The sequence below is a fragment of the Callorhinus ursinus genome, unplaced genomic scaffold, assembly GCF_003265705.2.
Source record: "Callorhinus ursinus isolate GAN/ISIS: 27379988/994484 unplaced genomic scaffold, GSC_fseal_2.0 scaffold1, whole genome shotgun sequence".
Lineage (NCBI taxonomy): Eukaryota > Metazoa > Chordata > Mammalia > Carnivora > Otariidae > Callorhinus > Callorhinus ursinus.
The window spans coordinates 74213737-74219077 of NW_027397063.1; the positions used below are offsets into that span (position 1 = coordinate 74213737).

The window sequence follows — 5341 nt, forward strand, 5'->3', positions numbered from 1 at the left end:
TAAGATCATATCAGTAAATAGTAACAATTTTACTGTTTTTTGATTTGGATGTCTTTTATTCCTTTGTCTTGCCTAATTGCTCTACCTAGTACTTCAGTACTACGTTGAATAGGAGTGGTGAGAGTGGGCATCCTTGTCTTGTTCCTGATCTTAGAGGAAACACTTTCGATTTTTCTCCATTGAGTATATGTTAGCAGTAGGTTTGTTTTATATAATCTTTATTATGTTGAGGTAAGTTCTTTCTATACCCAATCTGCTATGAGTTTTCGATCATGAAAGGATGTTATATTTTGTCAAATGCTTTTTCTCTACCTATTGAAATGATCATGTGCTTTTTATCTTTCATTTTATGTATGTGATACATTATACTTATTGATTTGCATATCTTGGACCATCCTTGCATCCCAGGGATAAATCCCACTTCGTCATGGTATATAATCCTTTTAATGTGTTCTTCAATTTGGCTTGCTAATATTTGGTGAGAATTTTTGCATCTATATTCATCAGGGATATTGGTCTGTACTTTTTTCGTGGCATCCTTATCTGGTTTTGGTATCAATATAATGCTGACTTCATAGAATGAGTTTGGAAGTGTTCCCTCCTCCTTGATATTTTGGAAAAGTTCAAGGAACATTGGTGTTATTTCTTTAAATGTTCTGTAGAATTCTCTAGTGCAGCCATCTGGTCCTGGAGTTTTCTGATTATAGATCCAGTCTCTTTACTATTGGTCTTTTTTTTTTTTTTTTTTCTTCCTGATTCAGTTTTGGTAGGTTGTATGTTTGTAGAACTATATCAGTTTCTTCAAGGTTATGTAATTTGCTGGCATATAATTGTTCATAGTAATCTGTTATGATCCTTTGTATTTTTGTAGCGCCAGTTGTAATGTCGTCTCTTTCATTTCTCATTTTGAGTCTTCTTTCTCTCTTTCTTACTCTACCTAAAGGTTTGTCAATTATCTATCTTTTCAAAGTACCAGCTCTTAGTTGATCCTTTTCATTATTTTTCTGGTCTCTATTTCATTTGTTTCTATTCTGATCTTTATTATTTCTTTCCTTCTGTTAACTTTGAACTTAATTCGTTCCTTTTGTAGTTCCTTGAGGTGTAAAGTTATGTTAAGATATTTGTAATTTCTTAATATATGTGTTTATTGCTCTGAAATTTTAGAATTATTATTTTTTTTTTAAAGATTTTTTTTTTATTTGAGAGAGAGAGAGAATGAGAGAGAAAGAGCACGAGAGGGAAGAGGGTCAGAGGGAGAAGCAGACTCCCCGCTGAGCTGGGAGCCCGATGTGGGACTCGATCCCGGGACCCCAGGATCATGACCTGAGCCGAAGGCAGTCGCTTAACCAACTGAGCCACCCAGGCGCCCTAGAATTATTTTTATTGCACCCCATATTTGATATGTTTTATTTCTATTTTCATTTTTTTAGTTATAGTTTTTTATTTCTTTTCTTTTCTTTTTTGGTAGGCTCCTTATCCAGTGTGGGGCTTGAACTCACTACTCTGAGATCAAGAGTCACACTTTCCACCAACTGAGCCAGCCAGGTACCCCTTACTTCCCTTTTATTTTCTTCTTTGACTCATTGGCTTTTAGAAGTGTGTTGTTTAGTTTGTACATATTGGTAGATCTCACTTTTCTTACCATTGTGGTCAGAAAAGATAGTTATTATGGTTTCAATCTTCTTAAATTTGTTAAGAAATGTTTTGTGTCCTATCTATCCTGGAGAATATTCCATGTGCACTTGAGAAGAATGTGCATCCTGCTGCTCTTGAATGTAATGTTATGTATATATTTGTTAGATCCGTTTGTTTTAATGTGTGGCTCAATTCTAACATTTCCTTGTTGATTTTGTCTGCTTACTCTATCCATTGCTGATAGTGGAGTATTGAAGTCCCCTACCATTATTGTAATGTTGTATATTTCTCTCTTAAGATCTGTTAGTATTTGCTCAATATAGTTTGGTGCTTAGGTATTGGGAATGTATATATTTATGATTGTTATATCTTCTTGATATATTGATACATATCTTCTTGATATGTATTGACCCCTTTATCATTATCTAATGACTTTGTTTCTTGTTACCCTTTTTTGCTGGAAGCCTATTTTGTCAAATATAAGTAAGATTATGCCCACCTTCTTTTGGTTTCCATTTGCTTGGAATATCATCTTTTATCATTTCATTTTGAGCCTCTGTATGGTTTTAGAACTAAAATGAGTCTCCATTAGACAGCATATAGTTGAGTCCTTTTTTTCTTTTTTAATCTGTCCAGCAACTCTGTTCATTTTGATTGGTGAGTTCAATCCATTTACATTTAGGGAGATTATTGATTGGTAAGGATTTACTACTGCCATTTTATCTTTTGCCTTCTGGTTATTTTATTTCTGCATTGCTTTTCCCCCTTGTTTCTACCTTTGTTAAGTTTGTGGCTTTCTATGGTGATTTGTTCAGACTCCCTTTTTTTTTGTGTTTTGTGTTTCTGCTCTAGAATTTTGCTTTGTGGTTATCTTAAGGTTTACATAAAACTTATTGTAGATATAATAGCCATTTTTTGGCTGATAGCAATTTATCTTCATTTGCCTTTTTCACCCTTTAACTCTTTCCCTTTTGTTTTTGGTGCCACAAATTATCTCTTTTATGCTGTGATTTTTATTCCCAAGTTATAGTAATGATATTTTATAAATGTTGTTTTCCTTTTACCTTTGTTATAATTATTTAATATGCTATTCAAAAAAGGACTATGGCTTTCTAATTCTATCACCTTAATCAGTATTTTGTGTACTTTCTTCATTTCACCTTGAAGAGCTCCCTTCAACATTTCTTTAAGACAGTCTTGTCATTGTGAGCCCCCTCAGCTTTTGTTTATCTGGGAAAGCCTTTATTTCTCCCTCAGATATGAAGGATAACTTGCCAGATAGTCTTTTTGGCTGGAAATTTTTATTTTTCGGTACTTTGAATATATATCATTCTACTCTCACCTGGCCTGTAGAGTTTCTGCTGAGAAATCTGTTGATGGCCTAGTGGGTTCCTTTGTAGGTTACTGTCTTTATTCCCCTGCCTACTTTAAAAATTTTTTTTATCATCAACTTTGGACAGTTTTAACTTAATGTGTCTTAGAGGTCTTTTTGTGTTGAGATAAGGTGTTGTATTAGCTTCATGGGCTTGTATATCCAGTTCCATCCCTAGGTTTGGGAAGTTCTCAGGTATTATTTCGTTAAATATGCTCTCTGCTCCTGTTTCCCTCTTTTCTCCTACTGGTGTACCATTAATCTTGTGTTGGCTCTTCTAATGGAGTTTGAAAGTTTTCCTAGGGTTTCTTCATTTAAAAAAAATCTTTCTCCTCTTCCACCCAAAACATTTCTGTATTCCAATCTTTGAGCTCACTTATTCTCTTGTCCAACTGATCTACTCTCTTTCCAATGCTTTTTAATGCATTCTTCATCTCATGTATTGAGTTCTTTAGCTCCAGGATTTGATTTTTGTTTTTAGAATTTCAATCTCTTTGGTAAAGTATTCCTGTTCCTTAATTTTATTCTTGAGATCATTGTACTGCTCTCTGAATTTTCTTGTATGTTATTGAATTTCTTGATAACAGCTATTTTGAGTTCTTTGTCATCACAGCATTCCATGTCTTTGGGTTCAGTTGCTGAAAAATTCTCATTTTCTTTTTGTGATACCATATTTCTGTGATTTTTCATGGTGTTTGATGGTAAGTGCCTCTATCACCACATCTGAAGTAGCACAAACACCATTCATATGTAGGTAAGGTTTTGTTTGTTTTGATTGTAACAGCTCAATTAAGTCCACAATTAGGAGCCTTCCTTTTGTTTTCCAGAAGGTGGCATGATAGCACAAGTTTTCAGTTTCTTTTTACCAGCACTGACTCCTTTGTAAGATTGGGAGCAGCATTCAAAAAAAAAAAAAAAGTGGTGGGGCGCCTGAGTGGCTCAGTCGTTAAGCATCTGCCTTCGACTCAGGTCATGATCCCAGGGTCCTGCGATCGAGCCCCGCATCAGGCTCCCTGCTCGGCGGGAAGCCTGCTTCTCCCTCTCCCACTCCCCCTGCTTGTGTTCCCTCTCTCGCCGCGTCTCTCTCTGTCAGATAAATAAATAAAATCTTAAAAAAAAAAAAAGTGGCAACAGAGTCAGGGGAGGTAGGAGGTGTGTTTGATATTTGGGGCTTTGGGTGTGCCCACAGCCCCACAGGGGGACCCTCCAGTAGTGGGGATTCCCTGAGGTTCACAGGCAGTCTTCTTGCAATAATCCCAGAGCAGATGGCAGGAAATGCATTCCTTCAGTTTTCTTTGCCTTCTTCCTTTTCCCTACCCACCCCAGTCACTGTAATCTCTCCTCAGAGCAACAAGTTTCTCCAGCTGCAGCATGTATGGCCAGGTAGACCCCCACTCACCACTTTCACTCTCCACATCCACTGCCAGAAATGTTGTGCTGGCTTGCTGCTGCCTACCACTCCCCTGGATCCTCAGCCTCCTCTGAGGTACACAGGTTCCTGGATCTCCTAGGTGTCACTTTTTTGTATGCAGAAGCCCCTTTTTTGGGTTATGGATGTGTGATTAGTTGTAAATTGAAGGGGAAAGAAAAAAAAGACATGCTGTTATGACGCTGACATCACTCCTCCTGATTTGCTAAAATTTGGATTTTACATGTATGTTCGTAACAAATATTGTTCTGTAGTTTTTTGTTTTTTTCCCTTTCTTTGTCTTTGGTGTGGTATTTGGGTAATGCTAGTTTCATAGTATGAGTTAGGAAGTATTCTCTCTGCTTCCATCCTCTGAAAGAGATTGTAGAGAATTGGTATAATTTCTTCCTTAAATGTTTGTTAGAATTCAGCCACCTGGGCCTATTGCTTTCTGTTTTGGAAGGTTATTGATTGGTCCCATTTCTTTAATGCATCTGGGTCTATTCAACTGTCTATTTCTTGTGTAAGTTTTGGCATATTGTGTCTTTCATGGAATTGGTCCCTTCATAAAGTGTATCAAATTTGTGGGCATATAGTTGTTGATAATATTTATTATCCTTCTAAATGTTCTTGGGGCCTATAGTGAGATCTCCTCTTTCATTTCTGATATTAGTAATTTGTGTCCTCTTTTTTTCCCCTTTAGTTAGCCAGGCTGGAATCTTACCAATTTCATTGATCTTTTCAAAGAGCCAAATTTTGGCTTCATTGATTTTTTTTCTATTGATTTCCTGTTTTTAATTTCATTGATTTCTGCTCTAATTCTTATTTCCTTTCTTCTGCTTACTTTGGACTTAATTTGCTCTTCTTTTTCTAGTTTCATAAAGTGGAAACTTATTGATTTAATTTTATTTTAATTTTTAAAAAAG

General features: G+C 36.0%; 1 non-coding gene across 1 annotated transcript; it reads right to left on the bottom strand.

The window, feature by feature from the left end:
- Positions 1–4182: 4182 nt before the first annotated feature.
- LOC112834668 (small nucleolar RNA SNORA35) lies at positions 4183–4308 on the bottom strand. The gene has a single exon (XR_003210987.1). It is a non-coding gene; the product is annotated as a small nucleolar RNA SNORA35 (small nucleolar RNA).
- Positions 4309–5341: the final 1033 nt, after the last annotated feature.